This window comes from Drosophila elegans, unplaced genomic scaffold (assembly GCF_018152505.1).
Source record: "Drosophila elegans isolate 14027-0461.03 unplaced genomic scaffold, ASM1815250v1 contig_149, whole genome shotgun sequence".
Lineage (NCBI taxonomy): Eukaryota > Metazoa > Arthropoda > Insecta > Diptera > Drosophilidae > Drosophila > Drosophila elegans.
Genome location: NW_024545513.1, coordinates 19,821,669 through 19,838,134, shown reverse-complemented (window position 1 = coordinate 19,838,134; position 16,466 = coordinate 19,821,669). Strand labels below are relative to the sequence as shown.

Here is a 16,466-nt window from a genome sequence, read left to right as displayed (position 1 = left end):
GCATTTGTCGCTCCCAATTTTTAACGATCCTCGCCCACAATTCTCCGGCTCTTTCTTCCATTCTCTTCAACGTTCTTCCCTTTGATTGTTGCTTTCTCCTGCCGCTTACTCATTTTATTGCCCTGGCCAAATAAACAAATTACTTGTTTGATTTCTTTTGAACGAGCCCCGAATATTTACCACAGCCTCAATAAATTCTGCAGCAAAGCGCCCAAAAAAAAAAAAATAATAAGAAAATAAGAAAGACGAACGAAAGACCGGCATCGGCATCGTTTATTGAAACGTTGCGACCGCTCGCGTCTTGTTTAGACAACAATTTCCATTGTTGACTTTACTTGTTATGTTAATGAGAGTCGAACCGTCGGTCGGATCGTTTGTCGGAAAAGTGGGCGGGGCGAGTGTGGGGGAGGCGATACGAAAAGGGGGCGGGGTCGGGGGGCCGTCTTGTCTGATATGAACTGCGACTGACGACGCGTGGCCATGGGCCTATTGACATTCCGTTTGACATTATTGACACACGAGTCAAGCCAAGTGGTTGTGTGAATGTGCAGGGAGAATGATATGAATTACACGAAATTATATGGTTATAGTTAAGTGGTCTGATCTTATCGATATGAAGATCGCTAAACAAGTATTCGATTTTTTCGATTATTACTTTATTTTAATTTGTATTTATATTTCATATGTAGAGTCAGTCCATGTCTATGGTATTAAAAGACCTGTCAACTTTTTATGCTTTAAAAAGACATGAGTTAATTTCCTGAATGTTAAACCGAAAAAATTCCTTTAAGATAAATTACAATTGTTCAAGTTTTGTTTTGTTGACAAAATAATCCCATCCAAAAACGTATTTTCTTTTATTTCATTTTGCATTTTCGGCTCTCCAAATTTATTTTAACATTTTTTCAATAATAATAATATTAATTAATAAAATCATGCTTAATCTTTTTTTTTGTCTGTGTAGTAGACTTGTCCGCGGAGTAGTATTTTGTGGAAGTTTAGGGTACTACTTGGGTGCTGAATTGGACAGCTTTGGTGCCACTGCCAATTAGCCGAAGAGCAGCTAATTCATATTCACACGAAACGGAAAGTGGAGAACCGAGAATGGAGAATGGAGAACGGGGAACGAAGAATCTCGGCGATATCAAGATATTCAATAAGTTTATGACACCGAACAAAGTGAAACAACAAAATATAATTATAAAAGACGGCCTGCCGCCGGTCGCGTCTCCAAATGGAGATTCTCGGTCGGACTTATCTGCAATTTGGCGATCGTAACAGTTTTGACAAATCACACACATGCGGCCATTGTAAAAGGTGACTGCCTCGAAAAAGGTAGTCCCCAGAATCGGGGGTTACGGGTTGGACTGTACAGATTGGATGGGGTATATCGCTTGTCGGCTGGCTCTTTGAGCTTTATTTTGATTTCAATCTAAAACACACAAATCGTTCATTCTGCCTGCCGCTTCTTCGGCGATCTTTAGTCGTTCGCACAGTGGAGCGAATCGCGGATTTTCGCCTGTAAATAAAAAGGCCGCTTAAAACGGGCTCAGGGCACACAGCTCTCTGTTTGGAATGACATTTTTATGATGCTGACGCGCGTTCCTCAACACGAGACGACGACTGCTGGCTGAGTCCGTGATTTGCATGCCTAAACAGTCGACTGAAACAAGCTGGTTATGCTCCTTAAGGAGTGCGAGGAAGGAGGGGGTTCTCAGGGTCTCCCAACTGGGAGGGGGTTTGGGGCAAAGGAGTGGCCAACGAGGCTTACGATCCAAAAGGTTCTTAACCGATCTCAGGCAATGCGACCGTTTCGGTTGACTGGAAACTTGAAGGTCTATTTCCTAAACTACTGCAAGCTTTCTAACATTCATTTAAATATATTCGACCATAAGCAAATTAATATATTAAAAATTAAATATATAATCAGAAATTTAATTAAATCTAAAAGCAACCTGCTGATTCGGTTTAATTTAACTAACAACTAAAACTAATAAAAAAAACTCAATGAAACTGTAATAAAATTGAATTAAGTTCATTTAAAAATATTAGATCATAAGTAAATTAGTAAACGAAGATTCAACATCTGTTAATTCGGTTTAATTTAACTAACAATAACAATATAATATCTTTCTAAAATATCATATTTAGACTGATAGTTTTTGATTATATAAAGGTGTAACTTAAGCCTCACTCCAGAGAACAAAGTAAGCAAAAAAATAAATAAATATGTCACAGACATATTTATAATATCGAATATTTAAATGATTAAAATGTGGCTAAGGCAATAAATCTCAGTTTTTTAAATAAATGTTTACCCCTATAAATATAAAATATCAATATATACATATTTCAACTAACTTGTAATGTAATTAATAACTAAGGGCAACATTTCTCTTCCAGGCAAAGCTGTCACCACCATCTGATTTTTGGCCATCCACCCGCCAAACACGTGATTGAATGTCCCAGGAAACAGACTGCAGAGTGAAAAGAAAAAAAAAGCGATGCCGACGAGGACGAGGACTGACCAAAGCGAATTCGATTTGGTGATGGAAACTCTTGGACGACAAGTCGCTCTCGGTAAGAAAAAACACAACCAAAAAAAAAAAAAAAAAAAAGAACACTGCGACGATTTGGGGGCACGGGGCCCCCACAATAAACAATTTGTAGCGCCTGAATGCACAAATCTGGCGTCGTTAAAAATTAACTGCAGAACACTCTTTTTCCCCTCCCTTCTGGCCCCTGCAGCCCCCCACCCCCGCGCATTTCTGTCCACCTCATTTGGCGGCGTTGCATAATTTGCATTTCGATTCGATTGGAACGCTCGCTGGGCTTTTAGAGGCGCGTGTCCGCCGACACTTTTTCGTGATTTACCAGGCCAAACGGGCCAAAGACTTTGACTGTCGTTCGGTTCTAGGAAATCACAATAAAAATTAACGAAATTCGTTCTAGTAAACGGCTTCGACGGCACCTTGCCTTGCCTTGGAGACGGAGACTGTGAAGACTGAAGACTGAAGCTTGAAGACCAACTGAAGGAAATGGTGAACTGGGACCAGAACTCACAACTCACAGCTCGAAACAGAAAACTGAAAACCAAAACCGATGGCAACCCAATTCCATGTACGTGACACGATCACTGGTGTGCTCTCTTATATTTGCTTTGCCCGAGCAGCGATTTGATTTGCCCTAACCTCGAGCTTTATAATGGCTGGGGCCTTTGATTGATTCGACTATGGCAAATCTTTGGCCAAGATCGCCGGGCCACGTCCAATTGTGATGACAAATCAATTGTCAGCGCCCGCGGTCGCTACGTGGGATCGGATCAGTTCAAATCAAATCGTTTGCATGGACTTGAATCGGCCACTAAAAATATAGAGGAAGTTGCACAGGTAAAATGTAAAATATTGACATATTTATATAACATTTCTCTAGTCATATAAATCAGAGACAGTATATTTTGAACATTTTGTACATTCAAATTTCGTCCCAATTACGAAACAGTAGTAGTCATAGCACATAAAGAACTTTATTCCTTAGGGAATACTAAAATAAATAGTTACATTAAGCACTTTTGATATTGAGTATCAAGTGAAGATATAAATTAAATATTTAAAGACCAAATGTTAGTATTTCAAAAGAGTTTCGATTTGGAAACTTATAAGTATTGATATTAAAACATGAATATTCATAAACTATGATTAATACTATACCATTCTTCCTTACACACATAAATCCTAACATAATCATTTCACTGGCAAGTCAATCAATGACTTTTACCCCTTGGAATCCTCTACCGTATCCAAACAGAGGTCATTAAGTACTCAAGCCGCAGCAATGTTTATCCCCTTCATTGTCTGATGTCAACCGGAACGGAAGTGAAAGTGCCCGGGCGTAATCCTTTCGTCCTGTTTTTTTCCCCCCATCGTTCAATTAGTCGAAATGAATTGAGTTATCGGCTAATAGGGCAGCAAACCCGACGGACACGTTGCCATCATTAATAACGCTCAAAGTGCTGGCAAGTAATGCCATTCCCCCCGATTTCACCCACCCGGGGAACTGACTGGGGAGTCCCATTCCGGCGTGGCCGATCGCCGTGGATTGAACAGATCAATTACCCGCCGACTGCTTGGCTGCTTGCCCGATGCTTCGATGATTTTATGCTTCCTTGCTGCAGTGATGCAGTGCAGAGAGAGAAAAAACGGTAAGTTCCGGAATATTAAATCAAACTATCGAATTAATCGTTTCAAAGTTATCGGAACTGTCTTGCAATTTATGTTAATAATATAATTGCTATAAAAGCATTAGCACAAATTGTTCTACAACTTCCAATGCAATACAAATCAAGTCTAAAACAACTGTGTAACAACAAGATTAAAACCTATTTTAAAAATTTATAATCTTACAAAAGTATATAGGAAAATTTTAATAATTATATAACCTCTGCATTAGTAAAGTAAACTTAAATATTTCACTAGAACTTATTTCATATTATTCAGGATATAATTATATGCCATCTCCATATATCTATACATTAAATCCATTTATTAGAGTAATTTTACTCTGAGTAAAACATCATAATTTTCTTCCTGTGTTTGCCGCATAATCAGGAACATATAATTTGATGTGTGCGCGAGTGTTTTCGCCTCCTGTTCGTCTTGATTTTGTTGGTTTTTTTTTTTTTTTTTTTTGGGATAAATCACGCAAGGTCCAAAGGCTGCAGCAGAAACATCGGCAGCACGCCAGCAATAATCTATCACCTGTCAGCACCTGTCATTCAAGCGTCGCAGCTGCGATTGGCAGGCCCAACATGCACCTACTGGATGTCGGAATGGGAATCGCTATGGGATCGCTATATAAACTGGGGACTGGGAACCGGGAACTGGGGACAGAGCACTGAGGACTGAGGATGTGGATGGAACAGTCAGAGAACCGAGCCGAGTTCGCCTCAAGTGTCAGTTTGACATCATTAATCATGCGATTAGTTAAGTGGGTGTTCGCTCATACGATTTTGGACCGTGGACCGTGAACCGTCGTTTTCGGTGCGATCTGCCGCCAGAAATCAGTTCCGAGCTGTTTAATTTGACGTTTGGACGCATGATTGCATTTTCAATTTGACAACGACAGCGACAACTTCGACATCGACATCGGAAGTGGCCTCCGTCGCTCCTTCGCTGTCAAAATAATCACACGTACAATTAGCATGACGTCATGGCCATCAATTTGTTTGGCTCATAGACCTGGACGATTGCCAGGTATCAGCATTGATTGGTTTGCTAATGTAATTGGACATAGATTGGAGGGAACGCGGGGGGCTAAGTGGTTGGTCGATGGGGGGGAAACATATAGAAGAGCGGGAATAACAAATAAATTTGGTATCAATTTCCTCACAAAAACATATTTCTTTTCTAAAAACCTCTCCTTATACATAGCCCAAACTTATAGTTCGGCCTTGCTCGTCTGGTGACCCCAACCAAACTCAATTTAGCTGCTTGCTGAAATTCCTCCCTTTTGGAATACTCAACCCCAGGTGACCCCCATCAATCGGCACCTCAACTCCCTTCGAAAGGTGAATGAAAGCCACACTCTGGTGACCTCAGCCCCCCACCTCAGCTTCCCCACTCCTCTAACCAAAAATCCGGCAAAGCAACAACTGCAAACTGACAGCATTCGGTGGCCGTGTGCCCATCAATTTTGCGCATCATCATCGGCATCAGCAGGCGCGTCTAACGTGTGGACCACCAGCCAAGTCCATGCAACACCTACAACGACACCTCATAGACCATCGAAGCATCGCAGCGTCGCAGCAACGCGGCATCGAAGCAACGCAGCAGAAAAACACCAATGCAAAAAAGCATTGAAGCACGGCGGCACACTGAGATAAAAATTGGTAGAAAGACATAGGCATAATTAAAACTTCTGAAAACTTAAAGGAAGGATTACCAATTATTTGAGGATTAGCATTTGCTAATTATGAAATAAAAACCAAACTTCAAAATATATCTTTGTCATTAAAAGCATGACTAAATTAAAAAACTCTCATTTTCTTGGTATCAAACAATTTTACTTCAAATGATTTCGTTATATATATTTTACTTTTTGGCTATATATCTATAAAATATATAGGTTTTTTTTTTTTTAAATTTTAGATGACCAACCAAGTCGCATTTATCAAGCAAATAACATAATGTTAAACTCAAGCAGGTGGCAAAAACAAAAACCTTTAGTTTTCTCCCTGTGCATTGTAGCATCGAAGCCAGCGACTTGAGCGAGTATCAAGTGTGTAATTAATGTTTTATTAATACAAGCGACAAGCGATCGCTGGCAGCTTCGACTTGGACTCCATTGGCCCTCCGCTGGGAGACAGCAAGGGGCCTCCACCGTAATCCGCCCGATGTCTCCTCAAGCCATAATCCTCCCCAGGCCGCCGCTCCCCACCTGTTTTCAGCCCGGCCAAGATGAACAGCAGTCGAATTGCAATCGATGCGGTGAGGCAAGCGGCAACCGGCAACCGACCAAGAGATTCATATGCACAATGCCATAAAATATGTGCACCAGGCGACTCGGACTGGGACTGAGACTCCTCCTCCTCGTTTGCATGCCAAACCGACAACACTCTGGACTTGGTCTGAGCTGAACTGAACCGAACTGAACTGAACCGAACTGAACTGAACTGGGATAGCGGCTCAGTTTCCTGCGCTTAAATGAATTACCAGATTAATGGACGGCATAAATCACATTATCGCTTCGCTTGTGGACCAACTGGCTGCGGTCGCATTTAGAAGCTGCTCATCATGCGGCCGGGCGGCCTTTGTGGGCGGCCCACTAACTCTGTCCGTTTGTCCACTTGTCCGTTTGTCCGTGTCCGTGTCCGTGTCCGTTTGTGTGTCCGTGCTTGTGTCCGCGGACGGTTAATGATGCTGCCAAGTACGTTGGGAGCAAGGAGAATTTATTGAACCATTGCCTAAAAGTCCATTCAGCCGACACCAGCCAAAAGCCACACAGGAAAGAAATTATGAAACTATTCGGGGGTGCGAAAATTTCAAATTAAACTAACGTACTACGTATAAAAAATACTGAAATACCTTTATTCCTAATTTACTGAAAACAAATCAACTAAACTAAAATTTATATAAAATTTAACCGAAAACAAATTTATCTGAAAGTAAAGTAATTAAAGGCAATGGAGATTATATTATATTGTTACTTTAAAACAACTTTAAATTAATATAATTATTGTAAATTTTTAAGCAAAAATACATTTTTTTGGTACATTTTTTTTTTATGTATTTATATACTTAATAATATAATAATATATTTATGTTTAAATTTTTGAAATGATTTCTTGACCTAATTTTTTACCATTTTCCATTGTTACCTGATTAGCTAATAATTTTATAAGCATTAATTTTATTCAAATTATTAATTTTTTTGTGTGCACGGAACTGCCTCCTGATGCATGATTCACTCAATAAAAAATAAATGCCAAGATCGGCAAGGGGAATCGGGCAAGGTAGATGGGTAAGAAAGAGAGCGAGCAGGACTGTGATCGGTACAAAGACAAATCACACCTTCTGCATTTGTTGAACAAAATAAATCTCGTAATGAGTTACGATAAGACGACGATTTCGACAGCTAAACAAATCACCTGCAATTGATCTTGTGTATGCAAATCGCAAAGCGAGGAGCCCTGGCAAGAGGAATGCCTGCGATTTCGAATACTGGAGCACCTCTCTCAAAGGGAAAACGAGAACGGGTCTTGGGCTTGGGCTTCGGCTTCGGCTTGGACTTTGGTTGTGGCTCGCATAGTGGTGGTGTGGACAATCAACAACACAAACATGACATTTATTGACTGCTTGGCTGGAGGGTATAAATTACAAATGAGTGGCCCAGGAAGAGAGGCCAGGTTATACTGCCCAAGGGCAGGTGGGGCACCAGATTGACTCGACTCGACTCGAATCGGATCGGATCGGATTGAATCGAACCGAACCGAACCCATCCAAAAGCAAAGCGACGGGACGGTGTCACACAGCAGGATATTGGCCCAGTGCACGCGCCGAGGGCATAACTCACTTTCGCCTCAACAATTCATCCATAGAGAAGGGATTCCGAATTCCGAATTCCGGATTCCGGAGTCGAAGACGAAGACGAAGACGCGGACCAACCACAGCGATTCCGAGCGAGATGAGCTGGGATTACAGCAGCAGCTCTCGACTTTGACTGTGCGTGCCGTTTCTCGGTAGGGGAATATATATTGCGATAATGATCATGACAGCCTATATAGTCGCTCGAATGCTGCCAAATGACATTTGTCTCGTCTCGCGCCCAGACGATACACACACACACACACGCACACTCCTCTCACAGACCTCTCGCTGTGTTTTTATGCCTGGCAAAATCAAAACCAGTGGCTAAATTGCAATAATAAGCCACCTTTATAAATCGACCAGCGCGCGCCTCTCGCCCGGCCACTATTTGTCTATTGCCCAGAGTCCGAGGAAAAAGTGGTGGGAGTTCTGGTGAAGGTGCGATGGAGCTATGAAGCTATAAAGCTATGAAACTATGATGCTGAGGAGCTGTGGGTGGGGATCCATCGGTTTGGGTTTGGACTTGGGTTCGGATGCGGATTCGGATTCGGATTCGGTTGTGTTATGCGAGGAACGCCCTCAGTAGGTGGGCGACTACTGATGGCCACTCTCTGATCGGGACGGACAATAATGGAAAGAGGCGGTGGCAATTTTATATGGCGCCCAACGTGGGGCCGTAAAGAGCTTCAGTGCTTAAATTTAAATAACATCTTCAGTTGTTTTATTACCTTTCTAAGTAGAAAGATAAACATTATTTAATATGTATGGTTATAAAGTTAACTTAGCAAAAGTTTTACAAAAAGAGGTATGGATGCAATACAGCAAAACACATATCTCAAGCTGTCGAAATGTAAGTATTTCTATAAGAATAACATATTTTATTTCTAGTTTATCTTTGCTGAGTAATACTTTCTTATACCTTTACAGACCCTTAACGAACTGAACCGCTCCTGTTTGCTGACTTCTGCTTGGCCTGGCAGACAGGCAGCTCGAACTATAAATTTTTGACAGTTTGAAAAAATTGCCATTCATTGTGACCCCTATTGTGTAGCCGCGCCACCGAGCTGCAATCCAGCGATCGCTGATCATAGACCTGGAGAGCCTAGGGAACCTGGAACTCGGACCGGGGATTCTTGGTCAGCGGTTGTAACACGAGCCAGAAGCTTCGCTTTATAATGGCACTTTTGGTGGGCCAACGACAACGACGACGACGACGATTCTGCTTCATTCTTGTTGTTGTTCAATAGAATTGTTTGCCAGGAATTATTCTTTATTGATGATGATAATGATGTCCTTGGTGGCTCCTTGCGGCCCACACCAAGCGATGCAATACGACCGTAAGCCTGAAAAATTCCCGGAATGCCGCTGCAAGCTTAAACACAAAAAAAAAACAAAAAAAGAAGAAGGGGTTGGGGTTACTGGTAATAAAAATGCCATAAGTCAATATCAGACAAAGGAGAGTGGAGGAGATCTTTGCTTAATGAGTGCCAAGATGGGCATTGTCTCCGGGGTCAAGTTGGACCATTGCAGCTGCCAGGCACTGAAAGAAAAATCTGGCTATAATGCCAAAATTTTGTATATGTAAAAAATTCAACAATATATTAATAATTATGGAAGCATGACATATTAATAAGTGATGATTTTATAATTTAGTTAAGTTCCTGAGTCTACTTCTTTTTCGCAGTGTAGACAAAGCGATAATGTGCCAATGCGGACACTTCAGTTTGATATCATCAATTAATGCAAAGATCTGCTGCGAGGGCGCAGTGATCGACGCATGAATTATGTTTGCTCAGCAGTTAGTTTTAATTGAAAGTGACATTTCAATAAATTGGTAAACTGCCGCTGCAGTCTGAACGGGGAATATATGAATATGAGTATCGCATATCTCCTCGCGCCTGGGCCGATCATTAATGCCAATGATGATCGTTCCACTCCGCCTGGTGTTAATATGATCAACGGCAGCTCATCAGCATCTCAACTTGGCGTTCAGTTTTTGTCTCTCCTTTCTTTTTTTTTTTTTTTTGTGTTTATTTTTTTTTTTTTTTTTTTCTGTTGTCAATGCGATTGCTGGATCGCCGATCGTGTGGCAAAAGGGCGTGTGAATGCTTCAATTCAATTGAGTGTGGAGAAATTTAACTTAATTGAAAATGTTTCTCGTTTTTTATTCACTTTGAGAGTTTCCGTTAGGCGACAGGAGGCGAGGAGGCCTGTTCAACTTGTTAAGTGATCACTTGATCACTTTGGGTACACATATATGCATGCGGATGCTGAATATTTGATTATGCCATGAGGATCAATTAGTGTGGCGGAAAGACAACAGCAATGATCTTCGGTTAATTAGATTAGATAGGTTTGATGGTGGCTTACAAAACGGCTGGCTCCGATTGTCCAGATTAACAATGTGACTTTAATGTGGGTTTCATTCTATAAGCATTATTTGTTAAAGATTGGAGGTGGAAGATATTAGTATTTATTCAAAGAGGGTTAAGTTATTTTAAAAAGCCTTTTCTTAAGTATATAATAGTTTATTTATGAACATTTATTTTTATAACTGACATTTACACAACAGAATTTAAAATACTTCATGAGACTAAGGTGATTTGTGTATAGTAAGTTCAAATGACATGTCATAAATCATTTTTTAAGAATAATTCAATTGCTCGTAAATATTAGCAGACTGGCAAATTTTCGATAAGTTTATTGTTAAAACCCTAAGGCTGCAGATTATATCATGGAAGTTCTGAAAGTTTGACAAAAGTTCGGTGACCAATCATAAAATGCAATCCAAAAATCTGAAATTATCAAATTAAAGATCAACGATTCGTTTAATGGCCAAGATGATTTATCTACAGTGAGTTCAGATCAAGTGAGGTCGTGCCACATATCAAATCATTAGACGGCGATAGGTTCATCCGATGGATCGCTAATAAAGATCATCTGCGTGGCGCTAAACACCGATGTGTATCATCTCCCCAAAAATATTTCCGATGGTGCGGTGTGGTGTGGTGTGGTATAGGATGGGATAGAATTGCCACCAAGGTGGTCCAAAAGCGGCTGCCACCAGCACCACCGGGTGGTGCAACGCGGTCGTGTCGGCTGCAATTTTTTATGATTGTTTCTCTTTTTTCATTTTTATATGTTTATTTGTTGCCATGCTTAGTTTTAGTCCAACTTGAGCAGGGGATATCGGACGCTCTCTGTCGCACTCTCGACTCGGTGTGCCCATCGTTAACCCATTAAACTTCCGATTTGCCGACAGCGATAAACGCCGCTCGACTTCACTTGTATGTACGTCTATTCTATATGCACACTATTTACCCATATATATATAGAGTATTTCTCTTTTGTATGATGTGTGTGTGTGTGTGTGTTTTTGTTTTTAATGACATATCGTAAAGATTTGTTAAAAGCCGACACAAAGATCTTCAAAATACATTGCGCTTCCTGCATTTCATGGGTTCAATTTTAGTTGATGCGTGAAAACGTATCGAGAGTTGGAGATCTCTGGAGAAAGAACTGAGATAAAAAATGAGAAAGAATGGGTAATAATGCAAGTACTCGAATGCCACCCGTGAGTTAAGCGCCATCCAAATTGATCAAATTTTCGCTATAAATTATGGACCCACAAATCCATAAAGAAAACCTCAAAATATTGAAACGTGATCGAATCGGTGTGGGCCACACCAGCGATTTACAGTGCGTTTCAAAAGAAGTTGTGCTTATTAATTTCTGAATAGATATAAATCTAGAAATTTTTTTTTCAAATTGATCATAGATAATCTTTAGTTTTAATTTCAAAAATCAGATATAAATGTCATGCATATAGTGTTATTCAAAATTTAAATTTAATAAGCTAAATAGCTACTTTTTGGAATCAAAGGGGGGTATTTAATACAAATATTGTATTTTAATAATTATTATTTATTGAAAACAATAAAAAATTTGATATTCAAAATGAATCCAAGTCCTTACGCTATTAAGCCGCACTGTACCTTGCCACTAAGTTGCTGTAACCGCAATGCTGCAAAGTAATCAATTTTGGTTTCGTTTTTTCCAACATTTTTCCGTTGTATGTTTTTGTTCTGGCCACGACTTGATTGAAAATTGCAAATAAATTGTATAAGCGGTGCCAGGCGAAATGCAAATATTTGTGCTCGCATTTGCGGTGGTCCAGTGGTTCGGCTGGGCATTTCAGTTCTTCAGCGGTTTGGTGGTCAGGCGGGCAATTGAGCAATTTGCGAACGCACACATAATTGTGGCACGTTCGCCTTTAATGGGTTAAGGCGGAGCCGTGGATCTGTGTATCCGTGGATCCGTGGATCAGCAAAGGGATCACGGATCATGGCCGTCTCATTTCGGAAGCCGCGTTCGCCAAACCGCAGATCACATCGTGATTGCCCGGCATTCCTCCATATCGGCATATTCCCCATGCTCATATCTACATAGGTATATTCGTTTGTCAAATTGTCTTCCCCATTTTACAGCTCTGTGATTTTCTTTGGTCAAGTGTTGGATTGTTTAGCATAGTTTTTTAAATGACTGCCACCGGTCTTGGGTTATTTAAGTCTTTGGGTTTAATTTCAGTTAGTTCAGAGATCGCCTTGCTTTTGCTGCTAGCTGGGTCTTTTCAGTTCGTTTGGTTATCTTGCTAATTTTCTTTTGAGAAAATATGACTTTGACTTTTGAGAAGTACTGCTGAACCTTGGTTGCGTAAATTAGAAAGCCGAAAAGTGAAAAAAATCTAAATAACTTGGACTTAAAGAATGAATTAGTGATCAAACATGTGATCTCTCTAGTTATTTATGAAGAGCTTTCGGATGACACCTTATAAAAACTCAAAGATTCTTGTTAATTAAAGTGAAAAAGGGGAAAAATATTATACGATCAGTGATCTAAATATTGTATTATAACCTATGGACTATAAAACGACCCACAAAATATTTACGCACCTGAAGAAGCAGATCTTCTACCAAATATCACTTTACCCAATCTGATATCGGTGATCCCTCAAGCCTGAAGACCTGGGTAACTACTTTGCCTATCGGCTAGTGATCTTTTACTGACCCTATAACTCCGGGGGGGACCCCAAGAGGCGCCATCGAGGGCAGGTTTTATGTGATTTTTTACACACTCGAAAGTCGATGATGATCGCGAATTGCGAATTGCGAACGGTGGGCCGCAACCCCAAAACAAATGAAATGCGAACGAAAATTAAATTAAAACGCTGCTGCAAAATGGTGGAAATGGAAATGAAAATCGGTTGGCGTGGAAAAAGGCAGCGATCGCATGCGAAAACAAAAGACGACAACGCTAACGACGATGACGGCGACGTTGAGCGATCATCAGCGGCAACAGCCAGCACAAGTACATAGAACCGATACATATGTACGGATAAAGGCACTAAAAAAAAGTGGAATGTTAAACTAATTTTATACAGATATACAAATACAAATTAAAAAAAAATAATATTTTTTTTACCTTAATAAAATTGTACCAATAATACCATAATAATAATTGTACCAAAACATTATTTATAAACAACATTTTTTGATAGTCAAGTATAAATTTAAAATTTATTTTAAGACATAAATAATTTTTTTTTAATTTGCAAAGGTTAAAGTATACAAATGTTGCATTCTAAAATGTATGACTAAATAGAGAAAAATAAAGTGTTAATTTAATTTTAAAGATCACTGTTTTATATTATTGAAATATATACTAAATTGTTTTAAAAAACTAGTTTTAATTAATATTTTTTTTATTTTGTTGTTTATTCTCTTCTTAATTTTTATATTTTGTTCAGTGTAGCCCTTAAGTGGAGCTCAAGTGTGGCAAAGTCTTTTTGCAGAGCTTCAGTAGTTCCCGCTGCCTCGATCCCACCCCCTCGCACCGTACCCCCCTCCCCCGCCACCTTAACCCCTGGCAGGCCCCACCCCCTCCCCTGCTTGCTCTTAACCCACGGCGGGCACCCACCCTCTTTTTGGATGATAACTCGTATGTAACAGGAGACATGCTCTACTGAACATGAGGTTCGATTAAATGTTAATGTTGGTTAACTTTGGGGTTTTTCTTTGGCTTGTTTTTATTGTTGTCCGTCCGTCTGTCCGTTTGTCTAACTTACTGACGGAATAGTGTTGTTGTTGTTGTTGTTGTTAGTGCTGTTGTTGTTAGTGCCTTTTGTGTGACTCGACGACCGTGTGTTTGTGCATCTATTTAACTACCGAACTTGTCTACGTTCACACATAAAAATCGCATACATATCGGCCTCAGTTGCTTCTTTATTGTTGTATATTTTTTCTCTTCAGTGTGTTTTTCTTTTTTTTTTTTTTTTTTGTTATTTTTTTTTGGGGTTTGCTGCTTGGTTGGCTGGCGCACTGAAACGTAATGGGCGACTCGACTTCTTGCGACGGCGATGCGTAGCTCTCACTAGTCAGGCAGCCAAAAACGCATGAGAAGCACCTTGCACTCGTTGCACTGAAAAAAAATTAGCTACAAAATTTACGAATTCAAAAATATTGATAGATGTTTTGATTTTCTGTTTTACATTTAAGTTCATTACATATAAATGAATATAAGCAAATAAATATATTTAACTTAAGTAATACAAATATTTAATTGTTTCAATCCAACCTTTCACAAACTAATATTTTATTCAAAACAATGCACATGATCACTTGATCAATTTATGATCACATAACATCTTAAAATTATTTTAAAAGATTTTTATAAACATCAAAAAAAATTTGTTTTTAAATATATTAATTTGTTTTAATATATTTAATAACAATCATTTAATAAATCTTTAATAATCTCATAAGTTATTTTTTTTTATTTAAAATTATATAAAGTTACTTTTCTAAACCAATTTATTTTTTTAATTAAATTTAAATACAAGAGTGGGATTTCATGAAATCTAATTTTGAGTGGCAGAACTTGTGTGAAGCTCTGTACGAATTTTTCCCAGTGCACTGGGCATCCCTTCCCCTTTGAGTTGCCTCCCCTTTTCACCGCCCACACATGCGCAAGCACCTTCGACTGCGCTTTTGGTCTTCGCGCAGGCGCAGGTGCTTCGATGTGTCGTGGCTGCTGTTGGTTTTTTATTTCTCCGAGTCTGGGGCTCTATTTTGAGAGTCTCGTTTTGAACTCGGCAGCTATTGTTGTTTGTCTTTTGCACTTCACTTTACTTCAATTTTGCACCGCTTGGATGCTCCGCTCAGTTCAGTTCAACTTGGCTCAAAGCCCGGTTCAAGTTGCTCTTTTTGTAAGTTTGTACATATATACACATATTTTTCTAGGCTTGGGTTCGGGTTTTTGGCTTTTGGTTTTTTTGGGGGGAGTCTGCGGGTCGTAAATTTCCGTAGGCCTCGTCTGGCTGTTGCCTATTAAAGTGCGATTTGTTTAATGATTTTCTACAACTCGCTGTATAAATTTCCCATTTGAAATTACATACGAAGATGTTCGGGGTTTTCTATTATTTTAGTTTCGCTGCTCGTTTTTTTTTCCGTTTTTTGTTTTTCTGTTTTTTTTTTTTTTTGGAAATGCTCATGGAAATTAAGTGTTTTATTATGCAAAAATCATTCGGCCAATGCGCTGATTACGCTTATAAGACCCCTTTGGCCCCGCATTACCACCATTTTTATTTTATTTGTATCCACTGGTTAACTGAGTCACGGCTTTGGCTTTTGTACTTTTCTGAACTTTGTCTAAAGCCTGGCTCTTAATTTCCATTTTGGCTTGGCCATTTTGGTTCGGTTCGGTTCGGTTCGGATTAGTTGGTAATATTTAGTGGTTTTAATTAATGGAGTAGCTGGCTGCTCTCCATTTCCGTCTCACCGTTGGGCAATGAGGTGATTTGCATTGAGTTCGCCATGAGAAATTGGCGTTGCGTAGTAACAACAGGGCTTACAATGATATAACGCACCGTTACCACGTCCATTCAGATTAAGCTGCTTCTGGAAAGTGTAGAGCAAATGTGAGGAATATTTATTTAAGGGGAGAACAATATTAAATTGTACATTTTAATTGTACATTTTAAAATCGATTTAAACAGAAAAACCCATTAAAATGTCAATATTTTTAGGAATATTTTTAATAATTAATGAAAAATTTAACCAACATAAAACTCCAAATAAATGTATTTTGTAAACTTATTCAGACTTTTCTTCTAACGGCTTTAACAGACTTATAAATTTACAAGGGTTCGCAAACAGAGACCTATTCATTCAGTCAATGCCCCAGAAATTAGGTCGCCTCCTTTAAAATCCTCTACTTTTCCCTCGATCCCACATTATTCTTCTTCTCACACCTGTCGAGGTGAGGAGTTGTGCCAATTGCCGCTATTTACCACACACATTACACGATGCGAGCAAACCAAACAAC

General features: G+C 39.5%; 1 protein-coding gene across 2 annotated transcripts in view; it reads left to right on the top strand.

Annotated features, from left to right (window-relative positions):
• LOC108138463 overlaps nt 1–3,316 on the top strand; it is a 33,914-nt gene extending 30,598 nt beyond the window's left edge. Inside the window, exons 2-4 of one of the 2 annotated variants that reach the window (XM_041710575.1) lie at nt 2,404–2,580; nt 2,953–3,120; nt 3,173–3,316. The gene's annotated coding sequence lies outside the window, so the exon portion shown is untranslated. Of the gene's footprint in view, nt 1–2,403; nt 2,581–2,952 lie in introns of both variants that reach the window. The other variant, XM_017260672.2, reaches the window with a different exon arrangement.
• Nucleotides 3,317–16,466: the final 13,150 nt, after the last annotated feature.